At 37.3% G+C, this 20899-nt stretch overlaps 1 protein-coding gene and 1 pseudogene across 1 annotated transcript in view; both read left to right on the plus strand.

The window, feature by feature from the left end:
- SLC25A21 (solute carrier family 25 member 21) overlaps positions 1-20899 on the plus strand; it is a 487120-nt gene that overhangs the window by 262255 nt on the left and 203966 nt on the right. The window lies entirely within an intron of this gene.
- LOC120247713 lies at positions 8471-8631 on the plus strand (annotated as a pseudogene).

A 20899-nucleotide genomic window follows, 5' to 3' on the forward strand; every position in this document is an offset into this window, starting at 1 on the left:
TTCCAGAGAAAAGGCAGCCTTATGATATCTTTTGTAACCTGTAAAAGTTAAGAGAAACAAACACCTTCCTATATTTCACAGTTTTCTTATCCTTCAAAGTGACATTTTTGCTCAGGTCAAAATTAGGAGGCTCTTTGAGTTGCTGATTCATGTCCAGTTCTTCCAAATGATATGTTAACAATCCATTTATTCCTTTATACTTAATTGATTTGTACAAGCTCAAATTATGAGTGAGGGTCATGACTTTCCATTGGCTAAATTTATGGCTTTCCCCCAAACACATCACTTACCTTTCTTGGATCTTGTATGTCATGGGCCTTGCCCTTCAGTATTCCTGTTGGAGGATGTTCTTTCAAAGGGTAAGAATTTGCTAATCCAAAGAGTAGTGTGTGTGGAAAATATAGATACTTTGTCCTTAATCCCTGAAAGTCTATTCTAAATATTCTATATTTGAAGTTTGAAAGAACTTTCTAAGAAGAAAAAGAAGGGGAAGTGGCACCTTATTTTATATATTTTCAAAGCAGAATGATTATACTCAGTTAAGATTTAGACTTCATATCTATAGGCTAGAAACACTTATGTGGCCAAACAAGGGAAGCAGGAGGGCCAGATTCCATAATGGGATACAGGGGCATATGTCCCTCCCTGTACTCAACTCTGGCTAGTTGTTGTCTTGTAGAAAGGTGACTCAGGGATGCCAGATATTTCAGTTTTACAGGTAACTTGAAATCTGATTTTTTTATGTGAAAACTCCTGATTTCTGAATGTTGACAACCAATTCATTCTTAAAAGAACACTATGTGAACTGAACAAAACATATCTGTAGACTATTTTCTGGAGTAGTGCGTCAATCTTCTTTTCAATGCTTATTGCTTGGGCAAGCTATGACATGGTTTTCAAAAAGTAGATAGAAGATTTTGAGTTCCCTGTGGATGACACTGTGTAACCAGAAGTGTGCACACAGACTGATAAAAAAAAATAATGGCAGCGAGGTTAGAAATAGTAAAGGCTTATATAGTGATGACTTACAGTCTTTCACACTCTATTTAATAGATCCTCAGAACACCCTGCAAGGCCAGGAGGACCATTATTTTTATTCTCATTTTATAGAGGAGGAAATTGAAGCTCGATGAGTCCTTATTTCAAAGACACAGAATCTTTAGAGCAATTGTTGAAAGTCATGGATTTCTCTTGCCATAAAAATGAACACTAAAAAAAGAAAAAAATTTACCATGGAATTTCTAGGAATTTGTGGACACCTTCCTCTTTCCAAAGTTCAACCACAGGTTAAGAACCCTTGGAATAAGTGATCTGTGAAACTTGATACAGAGCTCAAGCTGAGATTTTCAGAGGTGTGTGTGTGTGTGTCTGTGTGTGTGTGTCTGTGTGTGTGTGTGTCTGTGTCTGTGTGTTTCTACTACATGCTTCCTTCCTTCGAGAAGGGCACAGTTGAGACAGCAGCCAAAAGAGTAGAGCCTTCCCAGGCTGAAGAGTCATCTGCGGTCCCACCCCTGCCCCTCCCCACCACCACTAGAATGGCTAGACTCTGAGATGAGACTGGAAATGGGGAGGATGACATCAGTAGTACAGCTGGAACCCTCATCACCTTGGTCTCTAGAACACTTCTCAGGGGTGTCCGAGTTACAAATAGTACAAATAGTACAAATAGTAATAGCAGCAATAAGAGTAGCCACTGTTTATCCCATGCTTGTAATATGTCAGACACTGTGCTTAGTTGCTGAGTCAGTACAGGTTTTACCTCCATTGCACAGATAAGGAAATTGCTAAACCAAGATTATCATTCTGACTCTGCACCCAGTGCTGTTAACCACTCTGTTACTCTGCTTTTCTTTCTGGAATGAGCATATAGGGAGATAGACATGCAGGAGAGGATCCTTTATTCTATCATCATTCCTAAGATACATGATAGTATGAAAATTCCAGAAGTCCATTGATTTTCCTTCTAAGACACAGTGGGTTTTTTTCAGGTAGCATGGCTTTTATAAAAAAACACTGTGCATTTAAGAAGGTAAAGGAAAACCTAATTGTACCCAGTTTAGTGGAAATATCATATATATCTGTCATTGCTAAACCTCTGTTATGCTGCCCAAATCAGTGATAATCTGTATGATCTTCCATGTCTTTTAAAGTCCGGACATAACAAATTTATCTACAACCCAATTAAGTGTGCAGTATGTCCAAATACTCTGGGAAATAATACATTATGGATTTGATTTCTTCACTTTTCACGCATAGTGTTATATGTGTCATATAAAATGTGATACTTGCCAAATTAAAATGAGTATATGCCAAACATGTATAGCTTACACAAGATACAGGGTTAATCATATTTTTTATGTGGAAAACCCCAGGACTCAAGAGTATATCACCTTAACAGAAGTACATAACTTGTAATGAGTTATGTAAACTGGTTATTAAATGAATAATCTTGGAGTTCATGGAATTTCAAGAATTATTTTTTTAATGTACACAATTCATGCATCGTGTTTGTGTTTATGAAATTAGCTTTCACTATCCATCTCATCCCCCAACCTTTTCAGGTTAATAGTTTACCATAATTCAGATTCCCTCAAAATACATCATTTTATTGCCTTTATCCCCTATTGGTTGAATTACCGAACCTGTGTAATTATACCACCACTTTGAAAGTTTGTCAGCTTTCACTTCATAATTTTTTGTTTGTTTGTTTAATTTCTGCTGCTACTCCTTTGGATAATGTAAAAAATTGTCCCACTCTCGGGGCACCTGGGTTACTCAGTCAGTTGAGCATCTGACTTCGGCTCAAGTCATAATCTCATGGTCCGTGGGTTTGAGCCCCACGTCGGGCTCTGTGCTGACAGCTGAGAGCCTGTAGCCTGCTTGGATTTTCTCCCTCTCTCTCTCTCTCTCTCTTCCCCTCCCTTCCCTTCCCCTCCCTTCCTTTCCCCTTCCTTCCCTTCCCCTCCTTTCCCTTCCCTTCCCTTCCCTTCCCTTCCCTTCCTTTCCCTTCTCTTCCCTTCCCTTCCCTTCCTTTCCCTCCCCTTCCCCTGATTCTGCTCTGTGTCTCAAAAATAAATAAATGTTCAGGAGAAACTTAACAGAGGACCATGGGGGAGGAGAAGGGGAAAAAATAGTTGGGGAGAGGGTGGAAGGCAAACCATGAGAGACTCCTGAATGCTGAGAACAAACAGGGCTGATGGGGGTGGGGGAAAGGGGAAGTGGGGTGATAGGGATGGAAAAGGGTACTTGTTGGGATGAGCACTGGGTGTTATATGGAAACCAACTTGAAAATAAACTATGAAAGAAAATAAATAAATAAATAAATGTTAAAAAAATTAACAAAATTGTCACAATTTTTTTCCAGGGGAAAAAGTGTGGGATATGTCTTAAGCTTATCACGGATTCATTTCTAAATCTTGCAAATTAACATGTTTCCTTTCCTATCATTGTTTCCTCTTTTCCCTTCTTTCTGCCCTACTGGTCCATGCCTCCTAAGTTCTCCTTTGGATTTTCATCTCATGACCTAATGCCTCAGGGTCCCCCTCCCCACCATGAGACAGCATTTGCACATAGCTGTTCTGTAATGTATAGCATATATTGGCTTGAGAATGGAAATATCACTTCTGTAAAGTGGTTTGGGATACACTTTTGTGCAAGATGCTATGCCAAACTGAATTGTGGGTTGTAACATGCAGCCAGTTACCTCTGCCCCTCCAGGAAGCAGTGTACAGTTTTAATAATCATGATGCCCTATTGCAATGGCTTCCAGAGTTATTATGTAAACCTTTCAAGCAGGGATTATATCTTCCCTATTTCTGCACACCTTTCCTGACACAATAAATATTTTATAAATGACAAGTTTAGGTGAGCCAGGGCCTTATCCACAAGTTAACATAATATCTCATGCAGTATATGTATATTTAAAATTGAGCCATTTCATTTCCTTTCCAAGTTTGCTAATCTCACAGGAATATAGAATAACCAAACCATAAACTAGAGCTCCTAGTAGGAAAGTGTTTTTTGAGATGAAGTGCAGTTAATTAGTCCCAGTACCACTGTCATTGGATGGTTAGCAGTATGGAAAAGGAGTCAGTTAATCAGGATTAAAACTTAATTATTTGGAGAAGAAAGCAGAAAGAGTATTGTTTAAATATTTCAAACCCAGTCTTATTTGTCAGATTACGAACAAAAAGATGTTAATGAAAAGATTTAAAACTCTGAAATTCTCTTTTCCAGTGCCTTTCATCCAGGGGTACACATGTGACTAAAGCCTGACCAATCCGATGTCCACAACCTCTTGCCCACAGTGATTGGAGTAGGGATTCACAGGTGACCACCATGAGACCAATCAAAGCCCTTTCAGGGATTTTTCTGTTATTGGAGAAGTGTTCTGCTTGCCCTTTGCATCTTAAAGATCACTGGATAGGAATACGGGCTCTCTCAGGCAGAAACCTCTCTGTGTTAGGAAATCTCTGTAGCAAGAGTGAATAAAGACAAGCAGAGACAAGCAGATGAGAAAAAGGGAGATCAAGTCTTGGAGCCAAGCATCCCTGCCATTTCCGTCATTTCAGTTATAAGCCAACAAATTCCCCTTTTGTGTTTAAACTGATTTGTGTTGAATTTTGTCTCAAACAACTAAAGGAGCCTTGACAAATTATTTTTGTTGGAATTGAGTACCTGCACGAATAAGAAAGCATTGTTTCTCTCACAGAAATTCCTCCAGCTTTTCACTGGTAAAGTAAAACAGAAAACATGGAACATGTGTTCATTCTAGAAAACACCATTAGCACCATCAAAACACCAACAGATTTTTTCAGGGATGTCTTTCAAGCTGTGTGAAACAAGTAATAAATTAAATTCTGCCGTGGAATAAACAGTATTGTTTCATTTTCTAGACAATGGCATTTTATACTCTGCTCATTTTGATAATTGTATTATGGTCCAACTTGAGCCATATCTTCTACATCAAGTTTAAATCTCTTTTTCTTGATTCAGTTTTCAATTCCTGGTGCTCCAAAACCCATTACAAAGCAAGAGAAGCCATAGACATAGCTTAGTGAACCCAGTGAAACTGCATAGCCCTGATCTTGATCTTGGCATACTTCATGATGTCACTCTTCTTTTTTTTTCTTTTCTTTTTCAAATTCTCAATTTTACTTATTTTACTTTTTAAATATTTATTTTTGAGTGAGAGAAAGTGGGGTAGGGGCAAGAAGATCCGAAGTGGGCTCTACACTGACAGCACAGAGCCCAATGTGGGGCTCAAACCCGTGAACCATGAGATCATGACCTGAGCCAAAGTCAGATGCTCAACTGACTGAGCCACCTAGGCACTCCTATCACTCTTCTTTTTGAGAAAGAGGAGAATTCTCTTTCCTCCTTGGTAGTAGGTTGAATTTAATTCAGAAAAGTTACCATTTACAATTTATAATATAGTTGACAACTGTGTGATTGCATTACTTGATTTGGTATTTGCATGTGTCAAGGTAAAGCTTAACTGCTGTATCAAAGAGACTCAGCAATAGAGTGTCTTAAAGAACCAAAAGTATATTTCTCTTTCGGGTAAAGTCCTGATGGCAATAGTTTAATTTAGTTTAGTTTAGTTTAGTATCAAATCTCTGTTGCCCGTAGTTATTCTGGGACACAGGTCCCTTCCAGTGGTTACTCCATCATCCCTTAGGGCCTTGTTATGTCATCAATCTATAAAGTATAACTTGAGTCACTACCACAGTGAAGCTCCAGTTAGTGGGAAGGTGAAATTAGGTCTTAATTTAGGTGGATTCATAGTCTTAGGCTGTATGCTTCTCACCTTTCATGGGTGAGAACTTACTCATGTGGACATACACAAGAGGTGCTAGAAAATACCATCTTTCTGACATATCATGGGACATGGTGAAAGACACAATGGATTTTGGTGAGTCTCCAGTATTGTTCCCAGGCTTATAAGTGCCATTTTAGTTTCTGCAGTTGTATCAGATGTCTGCTGTATTTCTTTTGTGTATAAGAGGAAAATGAAGAAATTGATCCTTATAGTATCAAACTTGCACATGAAGAAATTTGAGTTATAAAGATTGCTCTTCACTTTTTATTTATTCAAAAATTGTCTGAATTGGTACAGCCACTATGGAAAAAAGTATGAAGGTGCTTCAAAAAATTAAAAATAGAAATACCATATGATCCAATAATTTCACGATTATTTACCCAAAGAAAACAAAAACACTAATTTGAAGATATATGCACCCCTATGTTTATTGCAGCATTATTTACAATAGCCAAGATATGGAAGCAACTTGTGTCCATCCGTAGACAAAATGGATTAGGAAGATGTACACACACGCACACATACACATGCATGCACATACACAAAGGAATATTACACAGCCATAAAAAGGATGAGATTGTATCATTTGAGACAACATGGATGGACCTGGAGGGTATTATGCTAATAAGTGAAATAAGTTAGACCAAGAAAGATAAATATGATATGATTTCACTCATATGTGAAAACTGAAGAAAAATGAATAAACAAGCAAGAAGCAGAATCAAACCTATAAATACAGAGAACAGACTAATGGTTGCTAGAGGAGAGGGGGATGGGAAATTGGGCAAAGTGAGTGAAGGGGAGTGGGAGATACAGGCTTCCAGTGATGGAATGAATAAGTCATGGGAATAAAAGGCACATCGGAGGGAATTTGGTCAGTGATAGTGTAATAGTGATATATGGGGACAGATGGTAGCTACACTTGTGGTGAACACAGCATAGTATATAAACTTGCTGAATTACTGTGTTGTACACCTGAAACTAATGTAACATACGTGTAAACTATATTTTAAAAAATCATCTGGTAGCTAAATCTAGTCCTTGAGTGAATGTAGAAGCCACGCCTCTCCTATGAGGTCATCAACAATCTAAAATGTGAAAACTAGTTAATTTAGTTTTTTATGGATGGATAAGGCCCTTTACAACATTATATTTATTCATCTCTGTTTTCAGACTTTGTAGGCACCCTGCAGAATTCCAGGGTAGATTGTTACAGTTTTAATCTTCATCTACCAAGAGATTTTTATAGTGAGGACACATTTTAAGTTGCTTGAAAAAAGTTAGGGCTGCTTTTCCCATCAAAGATGACAAAGTCTTTTAAAATATGTTATATGAATTACTATGTAAGTTCTCCTCAGAATATGAATATGAATGTGTCTATGTTTGAGAACTCAATACTATATATTCAAAATCATTCAAAGTAGTTTTGTTTTTATTTGTAAATAACTTGTCTTTGAAAAGCTGTATTTTTTTTGTATAATTGTTTTTTGTAGTGGTTCAATTATTTTATATTTCTATGTGGTCTACATTGGCTATTAAATGTATTAGCTTCCTAAGGGGAACACATTCTGCTGACTATAAGATCTTAGTTTAATATTTGTTAAGCCACAAACTCAGAGGAACCTTGAAGATCATTTCAAAACAGAGAGAATACCTGCTGAGTATAGTTTAGGGAATGGTCAATGTGCTTTCCATTAATGTAGTTGTTCTTCACATACTTGGTAATACTCAGTTGTGGGATCAATGTTTTGTTCATGCAACACTTTTATTCAATATGTAGATGATGTACCATGCCTTGGGCTAGACACTAGGAATACAGAGAAAAAGAATCCCCAAACTTTAGTTACTCTGTATTAATAACAACGGGACTTAGTAGATATGTTAATATGAACTCCATCTCTTATCTTTCCAGCTTTCTCTTCTAGTTTCCTGACTCCAACAAGACCAACAAGCCCCTGTTCTTCCTACTATACCTTCATCTCCATCATGCCATCACTTCCCTCCTTCCTGGCTTAAATTCCATAGTCAACCATTACAGTCACTTCTTGGCACACATTCTTTCCTTCGCCCTTTCTCACTTCTTCATATTCATTTGGCAAAACCTCTGCTCAGTTAAATCTTACTCTTCCTGCACCCACACAGCTGAATGTGGCTGCAGAAGAGACACTTCATATTCACAACTGCTAGCCTCCAGTGGACCCTAATGCTACCCAGTAATCATATTACATTTTCCCTGTGCATCCCTTCCTTCACTCCCACACACGACTATTTCACATCTTCTCTCTGATCTCTCCAACGTCACCTTCCTCATTCTCACTCTCAGTTGATGACCTTGCTTTTTATTCTCCTGAGAAAATGGAAGCAAGCAGAAAGCAACCAGCATCCAGAACTATGTTGCCAAAACTATGTATATACTAGGCACTCAAAAAAAACAAAATTGGTGAATAAAAACCCTTCTGGATGTGTACCTGTCCAGCACATTTAATGTACAGTAGCAAAGAAACATCTCATGGTGTTCACTGGGATGGAAGCCTGGGAGGCAGATATTGTCTGTAACAATAGTTTAAGAATTTTAACTGAAATCAAGCATTGATTATTATTTAGATAATGTTCCTATGAGTAGTAACACATTTAGTGCTATTACCACTAATCGCTTCTCAGCCTTTTGGCTAAGATCAAGTGTAGTGCTATTACCACTAAATATGTGTGATAATGAAATCTATCTGCCTTTGTGTTTATGTAATGTCTCACACTTTAGTACCCAAATATTGTTTCGTGTTGGTACTTAATTTACATGAAGTATAATCAGTTTCATTTTTGCAAGTTTTTCATGTGGAAGTAAAGATTAATTTATATTTAGTAGAAATCTTTCGTGATGAAACTGTATGAATGCCACATAGCAATGAGAGGAGTCTCTGAAATGGAGTCAACTTTCTTCTTTTTTTACCCCACAAGCCAGACCTTGATAAAGAATGTGGTATATGGAATTTACTTAAAATGTAGATTCAATAAGCAGACTCAGTAAGCTGGAGTTCATGGGAGCATGGCACAGAGTCTGATACAAAATAAGAGTTTAAAAATAAGAATTTCTATAGCTGTGGTATTACTAGGTTATTCAGCAAATATACAATTAAGAACAAACACCTAAGGCAAGTTTGATTTATTAAATCCAGGAAACTTGGATATATATCAATTAAAGCAATGGTGGCAAATATTTTGGGTCATAAGTCTTTTACTCTATCAAGCGGAATAATGTGATTGCAAGAAATAATACCAATTAGAATAAGAAGAAAAGCATTGTAACTTCATCCTGCTCTCTTTGAATGGCAATTGTTGTTTGTAACTTATAGATAAGAAAGAACTAGCTACTTGTGAACTAAAATTCTGAATTCTTCTCCTAGAAAGATGTTATGTATTCGCCTGAGGACTTCTTCCTATTTCTAGACGTCTGTCTGATGACTAAGGGCAAAGCTGGCTTTATAGCCACATTTCTTCTCCTCATATCCTTGGAAAAGAACAGAGAAAGGAAGCTGTTTTCTTGAGAGATGGAAGACTTGCTCTCATTACTAAATCTGTGTGTGTGAGGCATAGAAATATCTGCATGACAGTGCAGCAAATCATACTGACAGGATGCCACTGAATGTAAAGTTGTGAAGGGAGGCATGCCGTCTGTCTGGTCTGTAAGAGCGAGCTTTCGTACATGCCTGGCGGGTAAGCAGGGAAGGGCTGGGTTCTGTTCCTGACTCTTGGGACAAATGGAGGGCTCCTTCTTTCTAAGTATGTCAAAGAAAAGAAGAAACAAAAACCAATATTGTAGAGGTTAAATGAGAAAGAAGTCCTGAGGCAGAGCAGAATATTTTTGTCTTTCTAATTGTTTGAGAAGCAGGAAGAAAACAGTCACCAGAATTGGGTGAGTGTTCTATAGAATGGAACTCAGCAGGCTGCCCTTCCCCCCAGCCAGAGTCCTAACCCCTTTCAGCTGCCCTTCTGCATTTCCATACATTTCCAATGTTGAAATGCTGGTCACCTTGAACTTTTTTTTTTTGACTTTAGATAAAATACAATGCAAACTTCCTCAGAATATGAATATATATATGTATATATAATTTATATATACGTATATGTATGCATTTGTTATACATATATGTATATAGATTATATCATATATATAATAAAACAAGTGATAACCTCTATTTCTGTCTCTTTTATTCACATTTCCTTCTCCTTAAAGACATTTCTGAAAGTATTTTCCTGTCTGCCAACTTAATCCACAGCTTATTCTCCCTGCTGATGTTTCTCTTCCTTGTTAAGGACCACCTGTAACAATTAGTTTTCCATAAAAGATCAACATATCTGAAAATTGATCCACTAACCCAAATGTACTTGGAGCTTGCTTGGAGTCTAATATAGAGTTAAATATGATGAAAATGAAAAGGATAATTTGCTTTGAGTTAAAATACCAAGCAATAATTTTTAAAGTTGTTACATTGAGCTGAAATGGAGTTTAAAAAGTTAATATAAAAAGTTTGTTTATAAGTGAGATTTTCATTAGTTTCATAATTTTGAGTCTTTCTACCTTTGCCTACAAAGGGTGATTTTTTAAAAACTCACTTTTTTTCAAACTCTGCCTCAACTTTTCCTCCTCCTTTGTATATGCTGAATCTACTATGATTTCTGGATCATTATATATATATACATATATATATATATATATATATGTATATATATGCATATATATATGTATATATATGCATATATATATATATTACACCTCTAAAATATATTTTTCTAAATTCTTAACTTAGATAATGCACTCTATATGAACAAGGGATATACACTTATAAGGAAAGTCTACATCATTTAGATAAGTGCTAACAGCCGCTGCTCAGTGTTAGTTTCTTTAGAAAGATACATGCTAACAGTAAACTTCAAAATATTTACTTCAGATTTTTCAAGAAAGGCTGTGGCTTGCCCAAAAGCATAACTTTTATCAGCATCTTTCAAGCCTGCCAAATCACATTGCCTATTTGGCCAATTCAGTGTGCATAATATTAATTTACTGTGTGCCACAAAGGTAGTATGCCTTAACTGTTATTAGGGGAAAGCATAATATATTTGATTTCCCTTTATGAGTCTCACATTGCTTATAATTCAGTAGGGCTACCACATTTTCTGGGCAGGCTATCAAATAGGATGTTGTAATGATTTGCTTGACTAGTAGAGTATATGAAAAAGTATCAGTTCTGTCTGTAGCTGTTCTATTTTTGAATTTCAAATTTGCACAGTTTGAAACTATTCCTCTGTGATTCTCCTTAAAAAATAAAAAGATTCTTTTAAATTTTAAAGAGTTAAATATGTTATACAAAATCATTTAGGGTAATGGTTAGAACAGTGTTAGAAATTAAGAGAACAAAAGAGAAGTTTTGATTTAAGCTGAATATGCTAAGGAAGGGACTGTAGAACAATGAGAGTTTTGGTTTGATAAAAGGAAAACATAGGTTTTACTTGTAACCGACATCTTGGGGATATTTGACTGCCTCAATTCTTTGTCTGCATTGCTACTCCTTTGTAGCCCACAGAGATGTTGAGATGTTTTCTGCTTCATAAAATGTTACTTGACAAAATTATCTTTGGAATAATCCACTTATACTTAGAGGATAGGTGTGGACTCAGAACCTATCAGCAGACTTCCTGTTTACAGCATTATCATGGATTCCTTGAATGACTGGTTGAGTTCTCATTCTGTACACTAAATTCTTAAAACTTTATCTTCCATATACTGCCAAAAAGGAATCTTATCATTGTAGATTTTATATATTGGGGTTTCTTTTTTCAACAAATATTTATTGAGCAATTTCTAGGTGTCAGGCATGTTTTAGGTACTTAGTGCCTACCAATGGACAATACAGATAAAGATGTCTGCTTTGGTGAAGCTTATATTCTACTGGGGGAGACAGACAGAAAACAATAAATATAGTAAGTAAATAATGTACTATGTTAGAAGTTGATACATCCTATAGAAAAAGGAAGAAACAGAACAGCGTGAAGAGTTTTAGTAGTGCTGGGGTAAGGAGGGTAAGGCCTCTATGTTAGAGTGGCAAGGGTTACTCATTGACCATGTGAAAGTAGTTGGCCAAGTAGAGACTGAAGGAAGAGCATTCCAGCCAGCGGGGATGGGAAGTGCAAAAGCTGAAAGCTGAAGTAGTCCTTGTGAGTTTGGGAAATAGTGAAGAGGTCAGTGTAGCCAGAGTGGAATAAGTGAGGAAGAGAGTCGAAAGGGAATTGGTGAGAGAAGGAGTGCAGTCCAGGAGTGCATATGGCTTTTCTCTGGAAGACATGGGGAATCATTGCTAACCAGAGGAATGGCATGAAATGACTTCCATTTTAAAAGGATCATTCAGGCTGCTGGGTGAAAACAGATGGAAGGGGTCAAAGGTGGATGGAGGGAGACCTGTTAATGAGGTGCTACAGTTAATCAGCTGAGAAATGATGATCATGACTTAGACCAGAGTGGGTGCAGTAGAGGAAGTGAGAGAAGGTAGAAATCTGGATATAGTTTGAAGTAGAGCCAATGGGATTTCCTGATAGGTTGGAATAGGATTTTGAGAGAAAGAGGAGTCCACAGTGAGTCTCAGGTTGAGCAGGTTGTTTTTTGCTTTGTGTTTTGCTTTCTTTTGTTTTAGTAAGGTGGAGAGGAAGAGGGTCCAGGCATATGAATTTTAAGATGTCTGTCAGATATCCAAGCACAGATGCCAAATAGGCAGTCAGATACTTAAGTCTAAGTTCTGAAAGTAAAGTCTAGAGTTAAAATGTAAATTGACAAGTTGTTAGCACATAAACGTTGATTAAAACTATCGGTTGGAGTAAGATCACAAAGGGAGTGAGTATAGATAGAGAACTTCTTGAATGAGTTTCATGTATTTCATGCTGTTTACTCAGTGGGCCAATAAAGGTAATACTCCCTTGTCCCAAAGAACTCATGGTTTGTATTTGACCACACATCTTCACAAGTCCAGGAGGTACTCTCTACATAGACTATAATGTCTGGAAATGAATACCACAGTGTCTGGTAGGGAGTAGGAGAGAAGTGTAGAGAGACAGTTACATATTTCTATATATTACTAGCCATAATTTAGTATGATAAATGGTATTCTTGGTATATGTAATAGAACTGTAATATAACATAATTGATAATGTAAAATATTATATAACTGTAATGGAATACATAATGGAATGGTGTATATATAATGCTATCTTTCATAGGGAAAGATAACAGTGAATTGACCTGGTGATAAGAAGGCAGAGTAAATTTAGAATACTCTGTTCTCTAATGTTTCTTAGAGCAGATTAATGTATAATAACATTGTTTATAGTTAAAATTAAGACCTTTAACTGAAAGATCACTCAACACTGGCCTTTAATAATCTGTTTGAGTCTACTTTCAGGCACCTAGTTTGTCTTCCACATTCTCCCATCCTATTGCTAAAAAGGTTACTGGAAAAAAAAAAAAAAAAAAAGGTTACCGAAGCCCATTGCAACACTGTTCATGAGTGAGAGCAGCAGGGGCAAGCCAGGAAGGCAGGCACAGGAATACATTCTAGGTTTCTGTACTTTCAGATTCCATTAGGAGTCAGTAGGGGTGGTTTATGTCCTGTGGTCATCAGTCCATCAATGTAGCAGGACAGTCTCCATTGTCCCCTCTCTGTGACCCAGGATGTAAAGGGGTAGGGAAAAAAAGTCTTTTGCTTTATGTTGTAAGCATTTAGATCTCTAAAATGAAAAATAACCATCCCATCATTTCTGGGAAGTGATTCCTTCTATGTGATTTTTCTATCCCAGCTCTCAGGAAAAAGGCTATCATTGAGATGAGATATCTATTGGTGATCATGGGCAAGTAAGTGAAAACTGTAGAAACTGCCTCCTGGGAATAGATCCATGGATATATTTAATTTTTAAGTCTCTTTACCTCACAGAAATCAGCTTTGTGACCAAGGACAAGTAATTTCAAATATAAAGCACACTCAAACTACAGATGAATTACAATTTTACTTTAAAATTGTTAAATATGTGTCTATGTTTTCTGTCATTTGTTTTATGAGAACCATGATATAGTTCCTTGAAGAAAGTTGGCAATTTGGAATAAAAGTAAAGGTTTATGCAAGACTAGAATCGATACAGGACTTAAATAGCAATATTTTGCATGGTAAACAGCAGGACTAAATCCCTGGGCCTGAAAGTTTTATGCAAATTGCTATTCTCTGCTCAGTGTCTTTCCTTTACCTGGGAGACCCTTCTCAATGTGTCGTACCTGTGCCCACCTTTGAAGTCCTTCAGCCTTTCGGGCACCCTTCATAGTGATTCAGGCTAAGTCCCCAGCACCTGGCACAGCACCTAGCATGCACACAGCCCTCTTTACATACCAGCTGAACATCTGAGCATGTGTTAAACAATATTGCAGTTTTGTATTCAAGTACTTAATGCACTTTATTTCATGTCATTTTTACCAATATCTCTTGTTCTTATTTGCTTATTTGTATAATACTCAAACTAATGAAATAAATAGCTGCCAGTTCAGTTTATCTTGAGAATTACCTGAAATAATGGCAGGGGCAGTAACCCTAATCAGCTTTAATTTATTTATTCAACAAATTTTTATTGAGCTTATTGAGTGCCAGCCATCATGCAAAGTGATGGGATGCAAAGATGAATAAGGCAGGTGGAGTGTCTGTCCCCCTGGAGCTTCTAGGCAAGAAAAGAGACAGTTGCAGTGCCGTGTAATAACACAAGTTCAGGGCACCGTGGGAGCACAGTGAAGGGCATCCTTATCAGTGAGATTCAGGTTCAGGTACAATGGCACAAAACTCAAACAGCAGTAGTTTAAAAAAATGGACATTTTTCTCCAACATGAATGCCTGGAGGTAGATAGATCATATCTCCACAATGTTAAAGACTGCTTCTGTCTTGCTGTGTTGTGTGCCCTCCGTGCCCAAAGTCACTTCATTGTCCAACATAGCTGCTCCAGCCCTGGGTTCGCATTCCATCAGTAGGAAAAAGAAAAAGAGGAAAGGAACAGCATCCCTACTTTTAAAAGACTTCTCAGAAGCTCAAGTACTCAAGTACGCAAACCACTTTCATTTATGTCCCATTGGCCAGAACTTGGTCACATGGTAATGCCTACCAAAAAGGGAGGCTGTGAAATGCAGTATTTATTCTGGGCAGCCAGGAAGAAGAAGAGGAGATGAATACTAGGGGACAACTAACAATCTTTGCCTGGGATTTCTGGTAAGATGGTTGCCCAAACTGAGATCTGAACGTAAGTAGGATTCTCAGAAGAAGTACGTATGGGAAAAGTCCAGAGAAATGAACACTGAGAAGAAACTGTTCTTTCACCAGGTATGATTAAATCACTGCATGATACTGTCTGTACTCTTCTTAGGAAAAGAGACGGGCTCAGGTTAAATCAGGGGAAGAGGATGAGGTCGATGGTCAGTGCAGTTTTGTGGTTCAATAGGACAAGAGTCCTATTCAGGAAAAAAAAAATGGAGGCTGGGAAAAGGTTTGTGACAAGATCGTGTTAGTCCTTTTCCAGCAATACTGGCTCAGGTGAAGTCATGTATGTAAGCCAGTTCAAAGAAGGGAGCATTTAGGGGAAATCTTAAGGTAAGGTTCAGGGACCAGCTAGCCTGTACCTTTCTGTGCTCATGACTGGATCACATTACCCATTTCATTTGAATCTTACAGAAATGGTCATAGTCACTGAAGTGGCATGGATCTGTAGGAACAATGAAAACATTTACGATATGATAAATTTGCGGTATCAGTCTACTTTGGGCTTTCTTAATTTTCATAAATTCTGGCATTATAAAATTAGTCTTTTATCTAACTTAAGTAAGTCTTAATAGCAATTCTTGCTAGCTTGTTATTTTGATAAATAAGCGATGGCCTCAAAAATAACAAATGGAATATTTTGAACTTCCTTATATATAGCATGTTATTTGGGAAAATGTACTTTTTTATATGTTTTTCTAATTATTTTCTTACTGTATTTTGGTTAAGTTTTGATTCTGCTTTTTATCCACACAATGATTAGAAGATACAAATAGTCCAATCCATTTAAAAATAAACATGTCTTGGGGAGCCTGAATGGTTCAGTCGGTTAAGAGTCCAACTTCAGCTCAGGTGATGATCTCACAGTTCGTGGGTTCGAGCCCTGTGTCAGGCTCTGTGCTGACAGCTAACTCAGAGCCTGGAGCCTGCTTCAGATTCTGTATCTCCCTCTCTCACCCTCCACTGCTCACGCTGTCTCTCTCTCTCTCTCAGAAATAAAAACATTTTTAAAAATTAAAATAAATAAATAAACATGTCTTGAAGATATTTTATCTCTAGACTGCCTATTTTTCTGGTTTTAAGATCAAACACAAAATTTAATTTTAAAAACAACCAGAAAGAGTTATAAGGAAAGCTCTGGTCTAAATCTATAATTATTAAGGTTCTCACTTTTTTTCATATTTCTTCTCAAATATCATGAAGCTATAAGCTTTTTTTTTTTCCAAGGAAATTGGTTCTATGGTTGATAGTTAGAAATACCATTTTTGTATTATGCATTGGTAGAAGAGTTTGAACCTTTTCATTTAGTGTTCATCTGTGGCTGGTGAGTTTAATAAATGCTAAGTTGTGAGAGTAAGCCTTCTAGGTCTCATTTGTTTTTGGACTCATGTGTCTTGAGTTGGCAATTAGGATGACGTACCAATTTCAAAGTCATCGTCTTGCCTATGTTAAACTTTCAGTGTTATGAGAAAAGAGAAATTATTAAAATCTGTGTCCTCTTAACTTTTTATTTAGATAGTGACTTCATCCTAGATAATAGAATTGCCAAATAGTACACAGTGCAATTCAGTTTCCAGAGCTCACATCTAGGCCTATGGCAACATAATTCATCTTGTTCTACTTTTGTGGTTATCTCCATCAATAATAATCAGAGTCTCATAGCCCCTAGCTACCCAGTAGAGGACAACAAATAGCCATTCTTACCCTGATGCAATCTGGATTTAACTCTGAACTCTGACTGAAAATCAGAACTTCCCTATCATTGCCAACATATCTATTCTTTCTGCTTATGATGCATTTAGCTGCTCACTTGAATTCTTCAGGATCACTTGTTTTGATTAAAAACGACAATGAATGAACAACCAAGAGATTCTGGACTAAACACATAACATTTGATAATTTAAGTCATACTTTCCATTTGGCCAAGTTACAATTCAGCAGTTCATTTTATAGATGGGCATTAAGTCTTTCAGACTTACAGGTGCATGGGCCATCAGGCCATCTATGCTGTGATGAGAGATGGTGCTTTTACTGGGAACCAAAGGGTAGGAGTTGGAGCCTCAGTGCTCATGTGTTTGCAGTGAATATGTGATTGGGAGCAGTGCAAGGATTATTAGACATATTATTAGATTGTTGGGAGAACATGTTAAGCTGCTAATATCTAATTTCTCCTTAATATCCCTCAATATGGGGCGCCTGGGTGGCTCAGTCAGTTGAGCATCTGACTCTTGATCTCAGCTCAGATCTTGATCTCAGGGTCATGAGTTCAAGCCCTGTGTTGGGCTTCACTCTGGGCATGGAGCCTACTTAAAGAAATAAAATAGGGGTTCTTGTGTGGCTCAGTCATTTAAGCATCCAACTCTTGATTTTGGTTCAGGTCATGATCTCACTGTTTGTGAGTTTGAACTCCACTTCAGGCTCGGTGCTCACAGAGCACAGTCTGCTTGGAATTATTTCTCCCTCTCTCTCTGCCCCTCCCCTACTTGTGCTCAAGCTCTCTTTCAAAAATAAACTTTAAAATAAAATGAAATTAATTAATTAATTAATTAAATAAAATAAAAAAGAAGTACCTGGGTGACTCAGTCGGTTAAGCATCTGACTTCGACCTAGGTCATGGTCTCCCGATTCCTGAGTTCAAGCCCCGCATTAGGCTCTGTGCTGACAGCCTAGAGCCTGGAACCTGTTTTGGATTCTGTGTCTCCTTATCTCTCTGCCCCTCCCCTGCTCATGCTCTGTCTCTCTCTCTCAAATATGAATAAACATTAAAAAATTTAAAAACTAAATACAATAAAATCAAATCCCTGAAAATGTCTTCAATGAACATGGAATATATTAAGAGTGAGAAAAAACAACCAAGGAACTATTTTTAATATGATTTATTGTCAAATTGGCTTACATACAACACCCAGTGCTTATCACAAGTGCCTTCCTCAATACCCATCATCCATTGTCCCCACCCCCACCCACCTGCCATACACCCTCAGCTTGTTCTCTGTATTTAAGAATCTCCTGTGGTTTGCCTCCCTCCCTCTCTGTTTGTATCTTTTTTCCCCTTATTTTCCCCCATGGTCTTTTGTTTAGTTTCTCAAGATCCGCATATGAGTGAAAACATGTCCTTCTCTGACTGACTTATTCTTTCACTCAGCATAATATTTTCCAGTTCCATCCATGTTGCTGCAAATGGCATGATTTCATTCTTTCTCATTGCCAAGTAGTATTCCATTGTATATATAAACCACATCTTTTTTATCCATTCATCAGTTGATGGATATTTAGGCTCTTTCCATAATTTGGCTATTGTTGAAAGTACTGCTATAACATTGGGGCACATGTTCCCTATGCATTAGCGCTCAAGGAGTTGTTTTTTTATTTTTTATTTTTATATTTTTATTTCTTTTATAGTTTATTGTCAAGTTGGTTTCCACATAACACCCAGTGCTCATCCCAACAAGTACCCTCTTCTATGCCCATCACTCCCCTTCCCCTCTCCCCCATTCCCATAACCCCTCAGTTTGTTCAAGGAGATATTTTTTTAGAATATCTTTCACTTTCACCTTATGGCCTGTAAGATGAATTACAAGTACCTGAGCATGAATCTGACCCTGACCTATACACTTACAGCCCCATCTCTTGCCATGTTCTGCCTTCAAACTCAGCTACTGGATTGCTTATCTTCTTCTTTCTTCTTTCCTTATTTTTGCATGCAGTGTCTCCTACATGCCTGATGCTCATTCTGACCTCTTCTGGCCTCGAATCCCTTTTCCACCTTGAATCCCTTTTCCACCTCTCACCCAACTCCAGGCTGGATCAGGGGCTTCTCTCTTCTGTGTTTCCATAAACTCTGAACATTGCACCTCCTCCCATGCATTCTTGTTTGTTCTTGTGCATCCATTCCCCTCACTAGACTGTATCCTCAATGCCAAGCACATAAAAGATAACCACTGTTAAGTTTGTTGGATACAATGAATGTTTCAGTGCATAGTAGAGGTTAGAAAATAATTTTAAGTAACCAGAAAACTGTAATAATTCAATGTAGTATCTACTTACTACCAGAAGTAATGCCCATTAGCAAACAGGAAACAAGGACTATTTTGCAAATAGGTATACATAAACGTGAATAGATTCTCTGAATTCTGCTAGTTTTAATAAGTTGTTGGGATTGATAGATCCTGTGGTAAATTTTTTGAGAGATGCACCAACAATGCTATTTGGTGTTTAACATGTTGCTTCTTTTCTAATGCCACATTACTGGGAGAAACTGTGTCTTTGCTTTGCTAAACTGACTGAATATCTTACTACCTTATGCTCATGAGATGCTCATAAGTGCACTTAATAGAAGTGCAATGCTTGATAAGAACTATATTTTATAAGTCTTAGTTTCCAGGGTAAATCCTATTTATGGAATCAGAGCTTTATCCTCTTCTAGCTAATAAAATAATCTTTAATTTAGAATTATAAGTAAAGCATATAGTACCTTAAAGGTACAATAGACCATTTAACTTTTCCCTTTACAGGTAAGGGACTCATGCCCCCAGAGGGAAATTTTCATTCCCCAAAGGCAGCGGAATAAGAACTCTGGTCACCTGATTCTTACTTCATGGTGAATGTGAATTTTAAAGCTAGAGGAAATGTACTGAGACTTTCCTGGTTGCAAGGAAGAAACTCACCCACGCAATTCTGAGTAACAGATCTTATTCTGAAGTTAAGTGCTCAGTGGCTTTGCCATTGCGCCTAGTGATTATGTTGCCTCTGATGCCTTACGTCTCTCTCCTCCCATCTCTAGGCAATGAGACTGACTGGGTCAGTGATTTGGTTACCAACCACTAAAGAGCATTCCTTCTGGGAAACCTGTGGTACAGGCATTAATATTGAATCCTATTAGTTTTAGCTAAAGTAAGATAGTTGTTTTGGGTCAATACATAGGCAAAAGTCTTTGTAAACTGTATAGACGTCTATGGAAGGAAAGCAAACTTCAAGTAAGTGTAGAACTTTGCCTGGACCTTACCAGTATAGGGGGTAAAAGACATTTGTATATATAAATATGGAGTGGGGAAAGTGAACTAAATCACAGCTAAGCTCAAACTGAGTTACTTTGCAAATGGAAAGAGTGGTAAGTGGTCTGCTCTTAAGAAACCACCCACAAATACTATGGCTTTTGGGCAAATCAACCAACAATATCAACCTCTGTTTGCTTATCTTCAAGTAAAGGTGATGATAGTACATACTCACCTTGCTTAGTAATTGTGTGTCAGTGATACTGTGTGTTAAATGGCCATCACTATGTAGAGTCTGCAAGTAAGGTAACGTTATGATTATTACTACTACAATACTATAACTACTGTTGTCATTATTTTTACTACTGCTAGTATATAATACTACTTTTAGTGTTACTGTTGTTATGTGCCACTAGTTCGTAATTGAGCAGTCTTCTCCACTCAGTTAGACAACAGGAGAGCTTTACAAGTGATTTGCAAGAAGGTATAGAACTTCTAAGTGTGCATTGGTTATGAGCTTTTTATGAGGTTACCACATACTTCTTAGCTGTGAGATCTTAGATGAGTTATTAACTTTATATGCCTCAATGATCTCATCTGTAAAATGGGAGTAATAATACCTGCTACCCAGCAAGGTCTTATGAAGATTAAATGAGATAAACTATGCACTGCTTAGAATACTGTCTAGCATGCAGTGAACACTTAATATATAATCTCTATTAAGCTATTAATGTATTAAATACGCATTGGATTCTCA

This window comes from Hyaena hyaena, unplaced genomic scaffold (genome assembly GCF_003009895.1).
Source record: "Hyaena hyaena isolate Hyena2069 unplaced genomic scaffold, ASM300989v1 scaffold_542, whole genome shotgun sequence".
NCBI lineage: Eukaryota > Metazoa > Chordata > Mammalia > Carnivora > Hyaenidae > Hyaena > Hyaena hyaena.